Source organism: Canis aureus, chromosome 32 (assembly GCF_053574225.1).
Source record: "Canis aureus isolate CA01 chromosome 32, VMU_Caureus_v.1.0, whole genome shotgun sequence".
Lineage (NCBI taxonomy): Eukaryota > Metazoa > Chordata > Mammalia > Carnivora > Canidae > Canis > Canis aureus.
Genome location: NC_135642.1, coordinates 9,003,101 through 9,022,875, shown reverse-complemented (window position 1 = coordinate 9,022,875; position 19,775 = coordinate 9,003,101). Strand labels below are relative to the sequence as shown.

Here is a 19,775-nt window from a genome sequence, read left to right as displayed (position 1 = left end):
CCGCAAAGAACCTGGATCTTATGTGGCTTGGTCAGGGGAAGCTCTAAACCCTATCGAGGCGGATGGGAGTCCTCTTTTTTTATGAAGCCAAGCGAGTAGAATCTTGGCTCTTGTCAAGTGTAGCCAGCAATCACGAGGCAGGGCTGCGTGAGCGAGCAAGAGTCGTCTACAAGGTAACTCGGGAAAACTGCTGGATGATGTCAGCCAGCTTTATAAATAATCTTCTAGGCCTTCACTACTTTAAGGAACACTAGTGACCAAAGAAGATCTTATCACCAAGTGGCCAATGTTTGAGAGGCTCAGAAGCACCGGGAGAAGACTTTTCAGGAATCTCTTACTAAGAAAGCGACTACATTATAAACAAAAGAAAAAAAAATGGAGAGTTTAAGGAACATGACTGGTTAGAAATGGGAGAAAAAGAAAAGCAGTGAAAAGACTGGTTTATGGATGCTTAACACCGAGGCAGCCCTCCTGCCAAGTGTATCTTGTCTCATGGACCTGGAACTTCTGAATCTTTCTGCTTAGAAGAGTCTGAGCATTTTAGATTCAGTCTCTAGATGGGAGATAAGAAAGTCAGGTTGGACCTACTGCACAGAATACCTCTAGAATAGTAAGAGAGCCCTTTTACGGCTATGCCAGACACCGGGGGCCAGCCCATGAACCTAGCACAGTTTATACCATCATCTCCACATACGAGGAGTGCCCCGTTTACAACTCCTATCCGATCATAAAATTTATTACCGCCCCTCACGTGCAATTGGAGGCAATTCGTAGTTTAGTTTTTCCCCTCCTTCTCCAAATGAGGATAGGGGCCTCTCCAAGAAGCCTAACAAAACCTTACCTATCCCACTACGTAGCAGCAGCAGTTCAGAGCCTAGAAAACGCCTCAGACTTTCTCCTACTGAAGGAGGAAGGAAACAGGAAAGGTAGCAGGCCGTAGAAGATGCGCAGCTGGCGGCATGAGAGCCGGGCTGGCATCATCAGTGAGGATGAGGCGCCTTCACTCCAGGCGTCAGGAAGGGATGGGGGCTGCCCACGCCAGAGCATCCTCCAGTGTGAGGGTGCTGCAACTTCAGGAATCTTCCCTCCCGGATTCCCAGACAGGGCCCCCTTGAAGTGCCGTAATGAAAAGCGCTTCCCTCGATTTTGTCTTTTTTCTGGCTCGTGGCAGCAAAGAAGAAAGACTGTATCATCTGCTGGCTGATGAAAACCTGAGTAGCTGTACACTGTCACCAGATCATTCGGAGGAAAAATGATAAATGCCCTAAAGAAAGCCCTGGGATGCTGCATGTAAATCTGAAGTAAGAAGAGCCAATAAGGTCTGTGACAACATTAAGCCAGTTCCTAGCAATGAAGCAATTATATGTGTCACTGAAACAACCTATAATGACAGCTATGACAAAGGCACCGGAAAGAGGGCAGGAGACCACTTGGAATGATCTAAAATATCTAGTGTCCCGAGAGGAGAGAAGTGTGACCTATTCCAGAGCTTGAGGGTCGGAAAGATCTGGAATTAGAAGCAGACACCGCAGGTACTACATCACACAACTTTCTAATGACAAGTGCCTTCGCTCTGGTGGAGGCACACCTTAGGAAATGGCAGGTGGCAAGGAGTCAGAAAGGGAAAGGTGAGCACGCAGAATAGAAACGAGTGGAAGGAGAGGAACTCAACGCGGGGGTGGAAGAAGAACCGGGTATAAAGGGATGGGATGTAATGTGGCCGGGCCCCACAGCAGTGGGCAGCCCCTGCTCTGCTGGTAGAGAAGCCACCGCTACAAGTGTTCTGTGCCGGGTGATGTCATCATACCCACTGACGGCCTCCACACTCCACCTGTCCTTGGACCTGGGAGCTCTGTTAGTGAGCTGTGGCCCTAAAGAAGTAGTCATGGGCTGGCAGGGGGATTTAATGAGGTGTGAGTAATACTGGTAACAGGAGCAATGAACATTTATTGGCTGCTTATAATTTCTTTTTAAGATTTTGTTGATTCATCAGAGACACAGAGAGAGGCAGAGACACAGGCAGAGGGAGAAGCAGGCTCCCCGGGACCCCAGGATCACGCCCCTAGCAGAAGGCAGACGCTCAACCTGGGCCCCCCAGGTGTCCCTTGGCTGCTGATAATTTCACCCAGGGAACGAAGAGCTTGTTTGGGATTCCCACGGGGGCCTCAGGTGGGGACAGAGGTAGGAAAGGAATGACACAGGTTCTGTGCAATGGGTAAATGCTGGATCTTTGCAGCACAACACGGCCCCTTTCTTTGCTCTTCTGTGAAACAAGCTGAATCACAAGCTCCGAAGCTTAGATGGCAGAAAGCACGCGTACGTGCACAAGCTGCCTTTGCTTGTGTTTGCTACCAGGCAACTGGATAAATGAATTTGGGGCGTCATGAAATGGCTCTTTTGGCTGGACGCTGAAGGGGAGCAGCTGAGATGATCACAAGACATCATATCGTGGTACCAAGAGCGCGGGTGGCCCAGGTTCTCCATTTATAACAGGGCAGACGGCACAAGACAGAAGAGGTTGACTGAGGCCGTTGCGTGCTCCGTATATTCGCTCATTTTGTCATGAGTATGTTCACCACAGCGCTGTTGCCATTGACCTGTCAAGTACCTCTGGCAGGTGGGAAGTTAAATAAATTATGAATTTCCACTGAATGCCAGCATTAGGAACCAGTTACAAGGGGGTGATGCAGAGCTATAGATGTAGAGACAGGAGACATGAGGAACAATCTCCGTGTCCTCTGGGTGAAGAGCACATACAATAGCATATTCCTTACAATCCCATGTTTGCTGAAACATTAACAGTACTAATGGGGATGAACTGGGATTATGGTGATTTTAGGTTCCTTTTGTGACCTTGCCGCTTTCAGACTTTTAGAATTATTATTTTTTTAATAAACCTTTAAGATTTATTTATTTATTTATTTATTTATTTATTTATTTCTGATAGACATAGAGAGAGAGAGAGAGGCAGAGACACAGGCAGAGGGAGAAGCAGGCTCCATGCCGGGAGCCCAACGCGGGACTCGATCCGGGACTCCAGGATAAGATCACGCCCTGGGCCAAAGGCAGGCGCTAAACCGCTGAGCCACCCAGGGATCCCCCAGACTTTTAGAATTAAGCATGTATTAGTATCAAAAGAGAACTACAATTTATTTCAAATGGTGGGTGTGTTGGCAGAAATAAAAATCTTTCTCCCTAAAGGGAAGAAAACGTTTAGCTGAGCAAATGTTCACGAGAAGCATGAACAATATCTCCAAAGTGCTCCTGGTGTCCTGGCCCCCAGGGTTGGGATCCAGGCATTCCTCCCTGGGATTTGGTACGCTGGAATGCTTACTCTGCTCTCAAAGCATGAAGACCCCTCAAACGACTCAAAACCCCTGGAATGAACTGGATGTGCACGAATCCAACTAGGTCACCGGGCGTAAGGATAGTCCTCCTTCCCATACACTCTCACCCCGCATAAATGCAGAAACAAGACCATTTTACAGGTAGTTTCTCTCGATGAGTTTCTAAGCCTTCTCAACTGTTGGTTAGGGCATGAGGCAACCTATCTAGTCCAGTTTAATGATATTTGCGAAACTCTGTGTGTTTTATATTATAGTGAGGAATTGCAGGGATATATTAAGATATGTATCTGTATCTTGTAGAAAGGGACTTCTTTTTCACCTGAAGGTCAAAACTTACAAATAATACAGTTTAAATGAGTGTATGGAATACACACTTTCTTCTTTAGACAATGCTAAAGAAACAGATTTTTGTTTTTTTTAATTTGAGAGAAAGAGAGTGAAAAAACATGAGTGGGGGTAGAGGGAGGGAGAAGCAGGCTCCCTGCTGAGCACAGAGCTGATGCAGTGCTCGATCCCAGAACCCTGGGACCATGACCTGCGCTGAAGGCAGATGCTTAACCAACTGAGCCACCCAGGCACCTCAAAGGGATAGATTCTATAGCTTAAATGCTTTGAAATCTTCACAAGGAAGTTCCTATTAACAAAGGTGATCTACTCCTTGTGTGAAGGGTATTGCTGCCTTTCCAAGGATCTGTGGTGGGGGTGGGGGGAGGAAAATCTGCTGCAAGTGCCGATGGGTTTCAAGTTGTATAAAATTACCCTAAACTGCACATGCATATGGATCGTGCCGTCACTTTTTTTTTTTTTTTTGCACAAATGTGATCAACTCGTCTTTTCTCATTGTACACAACGAAGAGACCCAGGCCCAGCAAGGCCCAGAGCCTCACCCAGTTTAGGAGCTGGCTTTGCTACAACAAAGAGATCGGCCCTACTGAAACCTAAGCGGAAGCCCTAGATGATGTAGTTGCCGAAGTGTCACTCCAGTGCTTGGCACCCGAGCCACCTCTGACGTGTTGGGGTCGGAAGCCTCTTCAACCCATTTTCCAGCTTGTTGCGAGGTTGGCAGCGCGTCGCCTCAGATCATCGGAGGGACAGGCGCCGTGCGGGGCCCAGCGAGCCAGGCCGGGGTGTGGCTCGGCCCGGGAGGGCCGCCCTCAGCCTCCGGGGCGTCCATTCTTCAACAGGCTAGGACGGCAGGCCTCCAGGAGCTTGGCCATTACTGCCGTCGTGTCAAACAGCGCCTGGGGCGCAGGCGGCAACACTGGGCTCCGTGGAAGTGGGGGTGCGGCCTGCGCCTCAGCCCGTGCAGCCATCCAGTGGCCGGCCTGTGAGAGGCTGCTACGGTGCCTCACAAATTCACTGTCAGGTTCCAGCCTCTAGCTGTTCTCTGATTGTTCTAAATACTTGACAAACTGAAGCCTTTTCACTTTCCGTCGAAATTGCCTCATCTCCCTGTCAGGGCGCCATGGGGGACTCCATTACTTTCCTGACTCCTTTCCCCTCCTGACAAGTCATTTAGCTGGCTTCTTGTTGTGAAGGCTGTCCATGTCAAATTAGCCGGGGCCCCTATTGTCCTTATTACCACTCGAAAAGCTATCATGAGTAATGCTACGGGGTCCCTCAGTTGTCATCATTTGTCAGAAAGAAAGGGAGTGTGGTTACATATAGCTGACAGGTAATTTCAGTGTCTACAATTATCCCAATTAGTCTTGTCATAAACAATTCGATAAATGCACACCAATACAAACAGATAAACACACCAAGGTCTCTCACTATTAATGCTGTGTAATGGGTAAATCAGTGATATAATGCTATATTTTATTTATTTATTTTTTTAAACCATCCTCAGCTGTGAGCTGGCACTTGCTACCTGGTCAGCACAAATTGTACCATCTACTTTCATTAGCTCATCACCATGAGAAAATTTGAAAGGCTGTGACAAAATTCATTTAGAGAGAGAGGGGAAGAGCAGATTGTTATAACACCTGCTTTAGGCAAGGATACAACAAAGGTTCCCTTTACGTCAGTTCTGGGCAACGATGGACTTTAACATTGACCATTTTGCGTTAAAACAGCAACATGTGAAATATGATAGAAATGGGGGAATGGGAAAATTATATCTGCACTGAGATTAGGAACACAGTTTGAAAGAGAGAGAAAGGGGGGGGGGGGAAGCCTGCTGCCAAGTGCACCAGTCAGCAACTATATATCAGAAAAGATTGTGGGCCAGTAGTTCATATGTAAGGTTATATCAGTTCTCTCCAACTAATGATTCCCATTTTGTTTTTAAAACTGCACCTTAAAATCATATATATAAAGATTTCCATGTTCAGTGTCAAAGTTATTTATCTGCTCCAGTATTCCTACGGATTTGTTTAATAAAGGCATCAACGTTGCTCCTTGCCGGACTCGGTACAGAGGTGATTAAGACTCAGCAAGTGTAGATGCTGGCTCACTCACATATTCTCTGAACACTGGGGAATGAACCTGTTTTAACACAACATCCTCTAGGAGGACTCTTCAGTTATATGCCGTATTCAACTCTGAATGAAACACCGTTAAGTCTGCTCTTGTGATCCACATAAATAAATGCTCAAGACTCAGCATCTGTAGCGTCCACTGCACTCTGTCTGTTTGCTGACCGCAATCTTAAGTGATGGCTGAAAAACCCAACACAAGGATATTGTTGTAGGAAATTGCTCTTGGCAACTATTTGTTCAAGCTCAAGATTTTTTTTTTTTTTAAACCAACACTAAGAACCCACCAGAAAATAGGACAGGTCTCCCTAATGAGTAATCTATTTTAGCACAGTCTTGTCTAGGCATGACAGTTTACTGAGAGGCTTGAAAAACTCGTAATTACCAGTGTTACAGGGCAATTAATGTATATTACACTGCACTACTCATGGCAGCAACTGTCATTTTCTCAATAAAAATGAGTACTCTTCAGCTAAAGGTGACATTAATTGGGACTTTAATGACTATGCAGAGGAGCTGAAGCCAAATATGAACAAAACAGCGATTCAATGAGCGACTTCAGAAACGAGAAAATTGTACTAAAATGAGATTAATTGCTGTTTAGAAAAAGGAAAGAACCTAAAAAGCTATTAAATTGCAGGGTTTGGGTGCCCGGGTGATGGTTGTGATGTTAATCTTGCATTCTCGCAGCAGGCAAATATTCACGAAATTCAGAGCCTTTTGACAGCAGGAAAAATCATGTATGCTTAACTTCAATCCATCAAAAATATATTTCAGCTTTTATCAGTGTTCTAAATACTTCTGCAATTTCAAAAATTACTGCTCCATTCCTTGGCTGTCATCATGCAAATGTGAACACTGTCAATATTGCTATGAAAAATTTCCCAGCTTCAAAAGGCCTACTTCAGTGATAAAGAAAGAAAAACGTGAAGATTAGAATTGCAAAACACACACTACTAATATAACAGAAATCAAACAATAAGAATTTAATGTTTAAGTTGTGGAAACTGCTAAAATAGAAAATGATGGGGTGGGTTTTTTTTTGGGTAAAAAAAAAATCAAAGAAAAATAATTCTGAAATTCTTTCAAGGCTTGTAACTTTATGCTCAATTAATCATCACCAATAATTAGGACAGAATTTTGCATCTGACTTCAGGTGCTATAATTATTAATACTGCCCCCTCTTTTCTGAAAGCCTTTATCCTTGCTTCTAGGGTTCTTTGAAAACAATGATATAATTGTTTTTCTTTAGGGCTTTTTCAATATTGTGAGAGTATATACACAAAACCTAGCACTTAAACTTTGACATGTAGGAAGGATAAATTCCAAAGATTGGATAACTCCTAAGTTATTTACTCTATAACTTGAATTTTTTTTAAAAGAGAAAGATGAGCAATTTAGTATTTTTGTGAAAGGGAGTTCTCAAAAAAAGTTACTTTTGGACAGAAATGTATGCATTTGCAATCGCTGGCCCCATAAAAAGATAAGACTTGACTTTAGAATACTGTGCATTTTCCTACTGCATAAGTAATTCTGTTTGTTCTGCATTTTAATATTTAAAGAGCCTTCTCATCTACAGTTTAGGTCAGGGCTCAAGACACATTAACACACATCTAATTCTGGTCATCCTCAGCACACATCCACTAAATAATGGGGGGGGGTGGTGGAGGCGGAATAGTGTACTGTCCATCTTCAAATCAATGATAAGCTCTGTCTATTCTAAAAATCCAGAAATACTAATCACCTAACCTCCATTACGAAGACTGCTTATTGGCCACTTGGCCACTTGTCTGCCACTATGTATGTGCATGTGTGTGTGTGTGTGTGTGTGTGTGTGTGTGTATACAGGGCCACTGAGAGGGATGGGGCATGGGGGGGGGCGGGAGTGGGGAGAGACACACGTGCATACCCCTGCGTGTCTATACTCAGCGACTGGATGGTCTGCTAAAGTTGATCTTCCAGCTGTTTCATTCACTATAAACACGCTTTCTTGAGTTTCTTTGAGTTTTGAATCTCAGCTTGATTGCAGTCATCTCTGTAAGACAAGTTGTTTCCAGGGTCCTGCATTCCCTAGTACTATCTGCTCCTCCTCTTCCTACAATTTCCTCTTTTCTTATATCTAGACTATTTTGTTAACAGCACAATTCTTCCTCAAGAGTCTAACAAATGTCCTTTTTAGTCTTTTTTGGGGGGTGAGGATTGGGGGGGTTAAAAAGGGGCCTTTGTTATTCATTGCGCCATTTCAAAAACTAAGCTTCTCTCCTACCTCAAAAACAGCTTTATTTTAAGGACAAAAATGCACCAAGCTCCTCCTAAAAGTCTTTTCAGGCAGTCCTTAGAGAAGACAGGTGCCTTTGGCTAAATTATCTCTACTGACAAACCATTCACATAAATTCGTTTTTTTTTTTTTTTTAAAAAAACAACCTACATGTCAATAGTTTGATTCCATTTTGTCTATGCAAATACCATTGATAAAAATTTCAATGGAAGTTTTCAAGGAGTGGAAGAGTTCCAAACTAGGTATTGAAATGGGACTCAGGAATAGGATACTAATTCACCAAACTTGCCAAGAATGATCTAACCCAGTAGCCATACAAAGGCAACTGCAAACCATCTACATGATCCCAGATAATCCCTTCTACTGTATCTCTCGGATCTCATCTCCATTCTGCAGTTTACTGCATGAGGCTCTATTTGGGGCTCCAGGTTTCCCACTTGCAAAAAACAGGAGCAACTTTGTCATGCTAAATTTGCTGCATGTGAACTAAGCGCTGAGCACTTGGCAGACACCACCAGCTCCAGGACTGTTAACGATTGGAATAAACTTTTAAGGAGAGTCCCTAAAGTGAATTTGATACTGTTGTTCAATTGCTGAAATTCTTTACCCGCCACAGTGGTGCTCTGAGAAAAGGTGATCATCCTGAATCGTGAGAAACACTTGTACAAAAAAAGCAGGAAGCACTGCTCTCTCAGCTAAGCCTGGAATTCCATTTTTAACCTCATTATTATTTTGCACAAATATCATAGGTCTTTCTTCCAAAATGCTACTCAATGGTTCAAATTTCTCATTTGGGCCCCTCCTAAGATTGAAATGTACCACAATGCCCGTCAACCTCACAACTGACAGATAATGTTTAAGCTGGGAAGAGTGACAAGCTACAGGGACTTTTTTTTTTTTTTTTTTTTTTTTAATCAATTCCAGGAGATTAGGAAGATGCATTTTTAGATACATACCCTCAGAACATTATAAACTCAGTGAGAAGCCAAACTGGAATATCTCAAGTTTGGAAGATGAACAATATTTTGATGTGCCAAGGCTAATACGTTATATGTTTCAAGTCTTACTATTAAGACCTGTAGCAACTGTTCTAAGAGATGAGTAGAAATGAAACAAATGGTAAATGTTTATTCAGTCATACAGTTCTGAAAGAAAACAACTGTTAATTTGCATTAGCTTGGGATCACTTAGCAGACTGCATTTCAAGAGCTATCCCCTCTTCGGCAGCCCATAAAAGAGGAAGTTTTCATTTGCTCCCCTTCCACCTGCTCCGGCTACAGGGAATTCCATTTAAATTTATTTTCTACTCACCAATACTCAACAGATCAAAAGTCACTTGCATATAGATGCTGTTCTTTGTCAGTCTATGGAAGAGAAAGTCAACAGGCTAAACAGCTGAGGGTCGATACAGAGAGATGTAGCCCCACCTCATCTCTCCATCTTCCAGTATAGAAAATTCTAGAATGCTAAACTTCCGGTATCTTCTGAGTCATCAAATAAATTAAATACTATGTAATATCATTTAGTGTGATCAGGACAGTTATTCTGCATAGATAAAAGTTTACTGCCCTGTATATATGGGTAACAGAATGTATGTAAATCTTACTGTAGAGTAATATCCTCTGACTTCCCTGTTCACTATCTCCAGTCCATGCCCCAAATAAGGTGGGGAATAAGAGAAAAGGTGAGTAAAGGTGGGTCTTGGGGGAAGGGAGTCTGTGTCTCAAGGGGGTTTTATACAGCCTTTGGCCCTCCAGCAATCCCAGAACTTTCAATGTAAAATAGATATGGTTAGGCCATCACTGCTCTCGATCTTCTCAAGATTTTGACACTTTAGAAAAGTGATTTTCTGGAGCAGAAAATCAGTCATAAGGAGCTTTCCTGGAATGCAAGACCAGTTAACCCTGGCTAAAAGAGAAAAAGAAGTCTTACAGGGATGAGGGAACAAAATGGGCTTCAATGAAGGTAAATGACCATAATGTCTTGGTCCGGAAAGTGAGAGTGGGGACAAAGGAAGTGTGCACTGGTGAGGCTGGGAGGTGGTAGGAGAGGGTGAGAGGTGGTAGGTGAGAAGAGAGAGCAAGGAGAAAAGGAAGAGATATCAGATATCTTTATCTTAAGATTCTTTATCTTGGCTTGAAAGAGTTTTTGTTTCCAGAGTCAGCTAAGTGATGTGGGGGTTAAGAAACCTACTGGGCCTCAGAACCCAGGTCAGGAACTGTGTGGATCTTTAGCAGGTCCAATGGTCCTCTACCTCTAAAGGAAGCAACGTGTGCAAGAGGCCCAGTAACAGAAACCACTTCAGTAAAGGGCACCCAGTTACCCAATCCAGATGAGGTCAGTGGTACTTCACTGGACAGTGTCAGCTTCCAGTTCCTATTTAAACCAAAATGTTCTGGGGAAAAAGCCACTAACACAGTGCTTTCCTGTAGATACCCACTTCTCTTTCTAAGGCACCACTACAATCGGACACTGAGATAAATTCAAAGCTCTAGAAGCCATCCAACTTTATTTTTCCTCAACATTTTCACTCCGAGCCTCAACTTCTTCCATTGCTTGAATCCGTTTCTAACCTGCTTCTAGGTAGGGAATGCTCAGCAGTGTCTGAAAGGTCATATCAGCCAAAGAGCATTGAGGCAAGAAGGTCTTTCTCCTGTCTCTTCATTCTCAGCTTAGAATAGGATGACTTTTTGTGTTCTGGGCTTCATCTTAGGATCTTAAATCTCATTGTTACTCTTGGTGGGGAGAAACCATTCTTTTTATTCACAATTTTGTACATATTTTGAGCTGCTATGTGCAACTAGAATGAGGCGGGCTGGTAGTCATACTAACTTTAGAACTGTCAAGGTGGTATTGGGCAGTGTTAAAAGAACATCTTTTTCAGGACTATGCAAGCATTCTTACGATGTTAAGAGATGAGCTGAATCTCATCTCAATCACATGTCTGCCTGTTTTAAATCTATTAGGACTACAGATATGTTTTATCAATAAAATAGAAGGAATGAAGTTCTTGGTATAAGCAAATATAAAGGACACTTGGTTAAGTAGTCAAAATATTCATCTTGTGGCTATTTTGTGTTATCTATCTATCTATCTATCTATCTATCTATTTATTTATTTATTTATTTATTTATTTTTGCTATTTTGCTTTTAAAGATTTTATTTATTTATTCATGAGAGAGGCAGAGGGGAGAAGCAGGCTCCCTGCAGGGAGTCCGATGTGGGACTCGATTCCAAGATCCCAGGACCACGCCTTGAGCCAAAGGCAGACACTCAACCACTGAGCCACCCAGGTGTCCCTCATCTTGTAGCTATTGGTCTAAAGTTTAAAATACCTGAATTAATCAGAATGGGTTTCCCCTATCTAGTAGCATCATACAAATTTTAGAGGTTTATTTATTTCTATTTTTATAAGATTTATTCATTTTAGAGAAAGAGAGGGAGAATGAGGAGGAAGGGCAGAGGGAGAGCGTCTGCTGAGCATGGAGCCTGATGTGGGGCTCGATCTCATGACCCTGAGATCATAAACCAAGAGCTGGATGCTTAACTGACTATGCCCCCCAGGTACTCCACCGTTTATTTATTTTAATGTCATGGAACAGATATATAAAAAATGAAGATGGAGGTTTCTGGCCTTTTATGTTAACAAAAAGTCAAATACTTTTTTCTATTTTTTTTTCTTCTGACCTTTGAGTTATCCCCTGAAGTAGCCCCGCAGCTCCAGCTCTTGGTCTCTATGGCTTTTCCTAATTAGTCTGGTAGGTCTTGGTCTTGCTTTTCACTAGGTGGGTTATCAGGCTGGGCCTCTTCTATAGTATAGCTGTTAGTCTTCTAAAGTTTTGGAACTGGTGTTCAGGAAATTAAAAAAGGGAAGAGATATGTGAATTGGCCAAAGAGCTAACATTCTTAAAATTGTCCTTACTTGGAATGGGGACAGCTAGATCAGAATCGGCCTCCTTCTGCAAGACTGAGTTCGAGCTACTGCCTCAGTGATCCTAATATCCCATGTTAACCTACCACAGCACCCCACCCTCTCTCCCACATACACTACAGACTGTGAGCTCTTTTTTTTTTTAATTAAACTTTTTTTTTTATTTACGATAGTCACACACACACAGAGAGAGAGAGAGAGAGAGAGAGAGAGAGGCAGAGACACAGGCTCCATGCACCAGGGAGCCCGACGTGGGATTCGATCCCGGGTCTCCAGGATCGCGCCTTGGGCCAAAGGCAGGCGCCAAACCGCTGTGCCACCCAGGGATCCCAAGACTGTGAGCTCTTTGAGGGAAGGACCCGCTTTCGTCCTTGGAAGCCTGGTACACAGTAAACGCTAAACAACACTTTTGTTGAACAGTAAAACAATCCTAGTTCTGACGCTAATGAATTAATCTTGGAAAAGTCACTTTATCTTTCTGAGTTTTGCTCTACTATCCATTAAAATGCTTTCAGTTTCCTAGAGGGATGGTTAGGCTCAAAGAAAATAATGAATGTAGAAGTGCTGTATAAATGCAATAGATCACTACATCTGTTGTTAATAATTACCACTTGGATTTATACAATAAAGTTGCACTGTTCAATGGGAGGACGAAGTAGGGTTCTTAACAGTCTTAACAATTTGAGCCATAAGCACTTTATGAAAATCTAGTTTTCTGAGAATTCTAAGATGTCAGGTCATACCCACACAGTTTTTACCCCCAACTCCTGTTCCCCCCCGCTCCCCCCCCCCCCCCCCCGCCATCCTAGCCCCTGCTCCAAATCAGCATGCAGATCTTTTCTAGGCTCTGGATCCTGTTCTGCTCAGGAAGAGGTGATGCACTTAGGTGAAAAGGGCTTAGGAGTTTGTATGTGAATGCACTTTTATTAGGATGACACACAATGCTTCTGCAGAAAGTGCCTGATTCTGCTGAGGTGACCAAAAGGTCAGGTGGGCCCCAATCAGTGTCCTTCCCCTTGTCCCCAGCACCAATGCTCCTTACTCCTTCATGTCCTATATCCTTCCTCTGCTCAGCTGCCCCATACAAGGAAGAGAAGTCGGAGAAAGGGAGGCTTTGGAGACATAAAACTACCTAGACTCAGGGTTGTTTGGAAGCTATTAAGCTGGACCTAACCTAACAAAAAATGCACAGATCTACCTTAAAAGAAAAAAAAGCAAAACCAAAAACCTTCAGCAAGAGCCACTGTTCAAATACCGATATAACAGCGCCCCCATTCCTTATGCTCAGACACCAGTAAGAGAGAAAGAGCTGAGTTCAGACTGAATGGTGCCAGAGATTTCATAAAATAGTATTTATCTAGTGTAGAAGGAATAATTTCCACAGACAGCTGAATTATTTGAGAATCTATACGAATAACTGAACCTCAGAAACCCTGGCGAGCATCAGTGCTACACGAGCCACATGTCCCAAATTCCTGAAAAGAAGAAAGGCACTGCAGGTGAATCCAGTGCAGGGGATTATTTTTAAGTTAGTAGAGCCAGACAAACACATTGTTTGCTTTTTGTCATCTGGTTTGTCTTAATCATGAGCTAAAAATTCATTTATAATGCTGTATACAAATGTCATGTTTATATCGATATCATATGCTGCTTGCTTGAAATCATATACATTAAAATTAAGAACAGAAATCCAAGTTAATGGTCAAAGACAACCAATAACAAAACCACTAAATTCCAGTTGTCAAACATCATTTAATATGTGTATTTCTGTTTTTTTTTAAAACAGTAATTATCAAAACTAAAGTGATATGAGTGAGTGTTTATGACTTCCTATTGAAAAGTCCAAATTACAGAGCATTCATTTCAGGCTGAAGAAAATCATGTGGCCATCCCTGTGCGATGGCCTAGTGACTTTATATCCTCTTGTCAAACCTCAGCAGTTTTATTTGTAGTGATACATGCCGGAGAAGGTTGGAGGTTAAAGTTGACAGGAGGGGCAACAGGAAAATCAACCAACTCCTTTCAAGAGATTACAACCTTTAACATATTTGGGTCTGTCGGCAGTTTCTGCAAACTTTACAAGTCTGTGGTTGGTGGTGTTTTTAAAACACTGATCCTCAAATCAGAGGTTAGATGAATCCAGTAAATGGTCTTTTACTTTGAAATAATCCCAAGTGGTTAATGTACTTCCCCCCTCCCACCCCCACTTTATTGCCGTAAATTTTTTTTTGGGCTTAAATCTAAAACTATAGAAAAAAAATCTGTTTATTTTTCAAGTATCTGAGATCATGGAAAAGAGAAATTATTAACCCTAACTCATGACGTGGCTCCAAACACAAGGAAGCAGCTGTTGGAAAAGAAAAAAAAGGGGGGGGGGTGGAGTCCCTTGCTGGAGACAAACCCTGTGTGGGCTCTTGGGCAAGGAGACATTTTATTAGGGCATTGGCTTTCCCCTGCAGGCAGTGTTCAGACTCTTCAGCCATCTCACACTCAACACAAGGGGCTCCCTGACTAGCCATGGGCAGCACAGCAGAGGGCTCTAACATAGTAACATTTGTAACATAGTTACAAACCAAGACCAGACAATGACTCCCAAAGCATCTCACCCCCGAATCTGTTTTCCTCAACATGGCCTACACTGGTTTCCCTATGGGGTAAGTCCCAGTATTCAGTACTTCTAGCTACTTTTTACCAATGTGGATTTTGTTCTCAGCCCTGTATATACTTGAACTCACTAAATCCCCTGAGAATCCAAATTGTGCTTGCTTTACAGATGAGTAAAAAAAAAAAAAAAAAAAAAAAAAAGATAAATCAAGTGATTTGCCCAAGGCCAGATGGGAATCAAACTTAGCACTTCCCTCCTCCAAACCTGTGCCCTTTCTACTCATCTATCCCACTTCCTGGTTTGTAACTAATGATGTAAATAATTTCTAGACTATAGCCATTCATGTTTCAATTTTTTATTATCATTAGCTGATTTTAAATGTGTTGTGTAGTATGAATAGCAGTAAGGGAACAAGGCTCAGCAGGAAACATCCTCAGGTCCTATATGCGGTCAGCAGGTGTTTGGAATTGGGGTCTAATAATATTATTGGCTGATATTAATTATTAAGAGAAATGTTTTATGTTGAAAGAGTTCTCAAACAAAAAAGTTCTTTTTGACAGCAGCTATAGAATATTAAAGACTTGAGAAATTAAAGCAATTCCTAATATAAATGTTAATTTCATCTCTGTTTTTAAATGTTTTGCCCAACCCACAGATTATAGAATTCAACGCGGAGTGACTTAATCTCAGTGGGCCTCAGTTTCCTCACTGGTAAAATACAGTTGTATCTACAGGAGGAGTTGGCTAGCTGTAAAATCTATAAATATATGACTTAAAAAAATCCTGCTTAATTCTAGCAATTCAGTTCATAGAGTTTTTCCAAGATATAGACACCAACCTTTACAAATCAAAGTGAGAGGAAAACCACAACTCTGAAAAATTTACTTATAAAAAAGGACATGCAGTGAATGAAAACCCTTAGCTAACTGAAGCCATGCAATGGCCAGTTCTTTTTTGTGAACCCTTGTGACTGCACATAAATATTTTAAAAATAAATTGCTTTAGGAATGACCTAAACTATTTTTCTCACCCAAAAATGTCTGTCATAGGTGTTATGGGAATCATTGACTTTTATTTAGAGAGATAATATAACAAACGTTTCGCAAACATTGCCACTCAATGTTTAAGGTGAGGAAACACACGATTGAAATATTTTTAAGAAATGCACTGCTGGGGCACCCTGGGTGGCTCACTGGGTTGGGTATCCAACTCTTGATTTCAGCTCAGGTCATGATCTCAGCCCCACGTCAGGCTCCGTGCTAGGTGTGGAGCCTGCTTGGGAGTCTCTCTCTCCTTTCCCCTCTGCCTCTCTTCTGCTCACACACATTCTAAGAAACTAAAATAAAATAAAAATAAATTCAAAATAATTTTTAAAATGCACTAACTGCTTAAAAACTGCCAATAATTTGGGGATCCCTGGGTGGCGCAGCGGTTTGGCGCCTGCCTTTGGCCCAGGGCGCGATCCTGGAGACCCGGGATCGAATCCCACGTCGGGCTCCCGGTGCATGGAGCCTGCTTCTCCCTCTGCCTGTGTCTCTGCCTCTCTCTCTCTCTCACTGTGTGCCTATCATAAATTAAAAAAAAAAAAAAAAAAAACTGCCAATAATTTGAAAATGTATGTATTTATTTATTTTAAATATTTTATCTATTTATTCATGAGAAACAGAGAGAGAGGCAGAGACATAGGCAGAGGGAGAAGCAGGCTCCTCGAGGGGAGTCCCATGTGGGACGCGATTCCCCAGGGCCCTAGGACCATGCGTCAAGCTGAAGGCAGACGCTCAACCACTACGCCTCCCAGGAGCCCCTGTTTTTGTTATTTAAAAACACATTCCATAAGGATTTCTGGTAGGAAATGTGCCAACATTTTTTTTTTAAGATTTTATTTATTTATTGGAGAGAGTGCGAGAGTGAGCGTGATCACAGAGGGAGAGGGAGGAAGCAGATTCCCTGCTGAGCAGGGAGCTGGATGCGGGGCTTGATCCCAGGACCCCAAGATCATGACCTGAGTCAAAAGCAGATGCTTAACTGACTGAGCCATCCGGGTGTCCTGAAAATGCTCCAACTTTTAGCAATGCCTTGTTTTCCTTTATTCACAAAGTGTCCAAGTACAGGCATGTGTGTATACATAGATACTTATATATGACATAACTAACAGAGAAATTTTATTTTTGTTTCCATTTTCTATAGATGGAAGAATTAAGGGAAAGAACACAGAATACCAGAAATCAGGAACCCTTGGTTCAAGTCCCATTGCAAATGAATTGGGCACTAAAGGACAAATGGTTTAAATGCCACTCAGTATTCTGAGTTTTACTCCTATTATAAATTCTCTTTCTAATATCTTACTTACCCTAGAGGAACAGGATAACATGTGTCCTTAGTATTTATGTTTCCTTTTTTCCATCTCTACTGAACTGCTTTTAGTCCTTTTCCATTTCACACCTGAACTTCAGCAATAACCCCCAAACACCTGGTTTCTCTTTCCTCGTCTTTCCTGTATTTCTCTACCCCAAAACAAAACAATGAATAAAATCAAACAATGAACAAAACAACTCCGCCCCCACACCCCCAAACAAACACCTCTTACTGGTCTTCTACACTGTGGCTTAACAAGATTTCTAATTGGGTCAGCAACTTGCTTTAAAAAAACAAAAAACAAAAAACTCTATGTGCATTGCGCCAGAGACAATGTTTGAAGACTGTGGTATCACAAAAGGAATTTCTTAATCTGGCTCCTGTTCCTTATGCTCTAATCATACTGCTAACAGCTTCTACTGTTTCACACTTTTGGGCCTCAGCACATGCTGTTCCTTCTGTTCTAAACACTGTTCCCCCTCCTTTGGTCTCTCTTCTCTAAGCTGGGGCTGGTATAAATGAGCCTCCTGAGCTTCTACTCTGTACTCCAGGCACATCTCAGCCCCAACACTTTCCATGCTGTAACTGTTGCTGTATTTGCCATTTGGCTTACTGGGTCGGGACCCCCTCTTAAACTGAGTTCATGGAGAGCAGAAATTGTAATTTGGGGAACCTCTGTACAGAGGCCTGGAGAGTGCCTGGTCTAGGTGCTGCTCAGTGATCACTTGAGTGATGGGAGGAAATGAATGAAAAGCTAAGGGAGTAAAAACATGGCAGGCAAACCTTATTATGCCTCTTAGTTCAATTCTCAAGTGTTTAGGTTTATTTCAAAATAATCTTTAAGCATATTTTTAGTACGTGAAGACTATAATCTCTAGTCCTGTTTGTTTAACAGAGTGATTTGGGGTAGGTGAGGGGATGGCAGAGGAATCTATAAAATGATTTTCTACTTTCGAAAAAAATGCTATGACAAAATGACCATAAAAATTATTACACAATACAATGATAACTTTCTTAAATCTCTATTTGGAAATTAAATTTCCCTAAATATGATGCTTTTTATTTAGGAAGCAAATTACACACACATATACCCACAGAACAGTCTTTAGTGCTTAAAATAGTAGCAAGCACAAGAATGTCTGGGATTCATTTATTCCAAAGGCTTAAGAGGTATATTAAAAATTAACTTAAAAGATCATTTAAGAACTATGGCACAATTATGAACAGGATGTCTGTATATGCTTCTGTGTCCTATGATCTGGAAAAATGTTAATAATAGCTTAAATGAATAAATATAATTGGTAAGAATCAATCTTACCCTTAAAACATATTGACTGAGAATATGTGAAAATAGCACATTCATACAAATTTTGGTAGATATGTATAACCTGTATCAATAGTAAAATAATAACATAGATGAGAAAGGAAACTGGCTAATAGTTGCTTCAAAAGTTCTACAGATTCGTTAGAGTTCTCCCCAGTGGGCATGTGTATTTTTAGGAAGTAATGGTTGTCTAATGTAACAGTGAGGTCAGAATTGGATTATTCAGGCTGTAATAGATACCAACGTTGAACAAATTGTTAAATAGATTTACAAGGAGATACTATAAGTTGATTCAGGTCAGCATCATGTCTAAGTTCACTACTTAGCACAGGGTGAGTGCTTAATGGAAAATAATCGCAAATTTACTTTATCTTTTATAGGGCCTTGGCTCAGTGCTGATAACAAATGAAGTGTTTGACTTAATGTAAACTTTTTAGTGGTGTAAATATTCACTGCTTTTACAAATGCTGGGAAAATGCAAATTTTTCCCCTTTAATTTTATTATAATGGTCAAGAAGCCTCTGGTTGTTTAACTCGCACATATATGCCAGCTGGGTTGCCGTTAAGATCTACCTATCCTAATCTGGTCATACACAGACTCTTAAGTGTACAGGTAGTAAGACCACGGCCACTTATTCATCCTTTCTACTTACAGGCTTACTGTTGTATACAGAAGCAGCGGGAAATGAGATAATAGGTGCTCAGCTGCTCTGGGGATGGAGGAAGCTAGACACTATAGCATTCAGGTCAATGGCCATTTTTTACCAGACAAGCTTCATACCACAGAGATTATCCTGCAACTAAAATATTCAATGCTTCAAATTATACATGGGCTCAAAAAGCTGTGCACAAAATGGCACTAAACTTGAAGGCCATCTTCAAAGTTAGTCTAAATTTGAAGCACAGAGGGATCCAATTCAATGTGTCAGAATGCAATTCAACTCCTTTATTGAGATGTGTTTTACCATAATTGGTCAGAAAGACCTGCCCTGGTCACTTTATCCAGATTTGAAAGAATGTGTTCACTTACTTGCTTACTTTCTGTCTTTTGCATCATAATACAAGCTTCCCAAGGACAAAGCCCATACCTGTTTCGTTCATGGCTGCACTGCTGGTCCCCAGAATGGTGAACACAGTAGAAGCTCAATGTGTATCTGTTCAACAAGTGAAGGTTGCCCTCAAGCAGCTTACATTAGTTGGGCACATTAGACAGGGAAATAAAGTAGGGGTTCTTACTCAACCAGACCATCCTGGCCTACCCTGAGGGACACGTGGTCCTACAGATGCAGTTAGAGAAAGAAGTTCAGAGCCCATAATCCTCTGGCTTCTTGACCAAACATAGAGACAATATTAGTAGCATGGCTGGCTGACATTTGCTCCCCTCTGAAGGAACCAGGAAAACCAACAGCCCTATGGGTATGGACCACAGAGTCTGGGAGAGGCACTGGGCAGCCAGCC

The 19,775-nt window shown here is 41.9% G+C and overlaps 1 protein-coding gene across 12 annotated transcripts in view; it reads right to left on the bottom strand.

Annotated features, from left to right (window-relative positions):
* The window catches only part of CDIN1 (CDAN1 interacting nuclease 1), a 232,516-nt gene that overhangs the window by 63,502 nt on the left and 149,239 nt on the right, over nucleotides 1-19,775 (bottom strand). Inside the window, exons 11-12 of one of the 12 annotated variants that reach the window (XR_013369963.1) lie at nucleotides 7,734-7,859; nucleotides 5,167-6,007 (exon numbers count right to left, since the gene is read on the bottom strand). The exons of 8 other annotated variants lie outside the window; for them this stretch is intronic. The gene's annotated coding sequence lies outside the window, so the exon portion shown is untranslated. Of the gene's footprint in view, nucleotides 1-5,166; nucleotides 6,008-6,069; nucleotides 6,727-7,728; nucleotides 7,860-11,789; nucleotides 11,948-19,775 lie in introns of those variants that run through there. 3 more of the 12 variants (XR_013369961.1, XR_013369964.1, XR_013369962.1) reach the window with 3 other exon arrangements.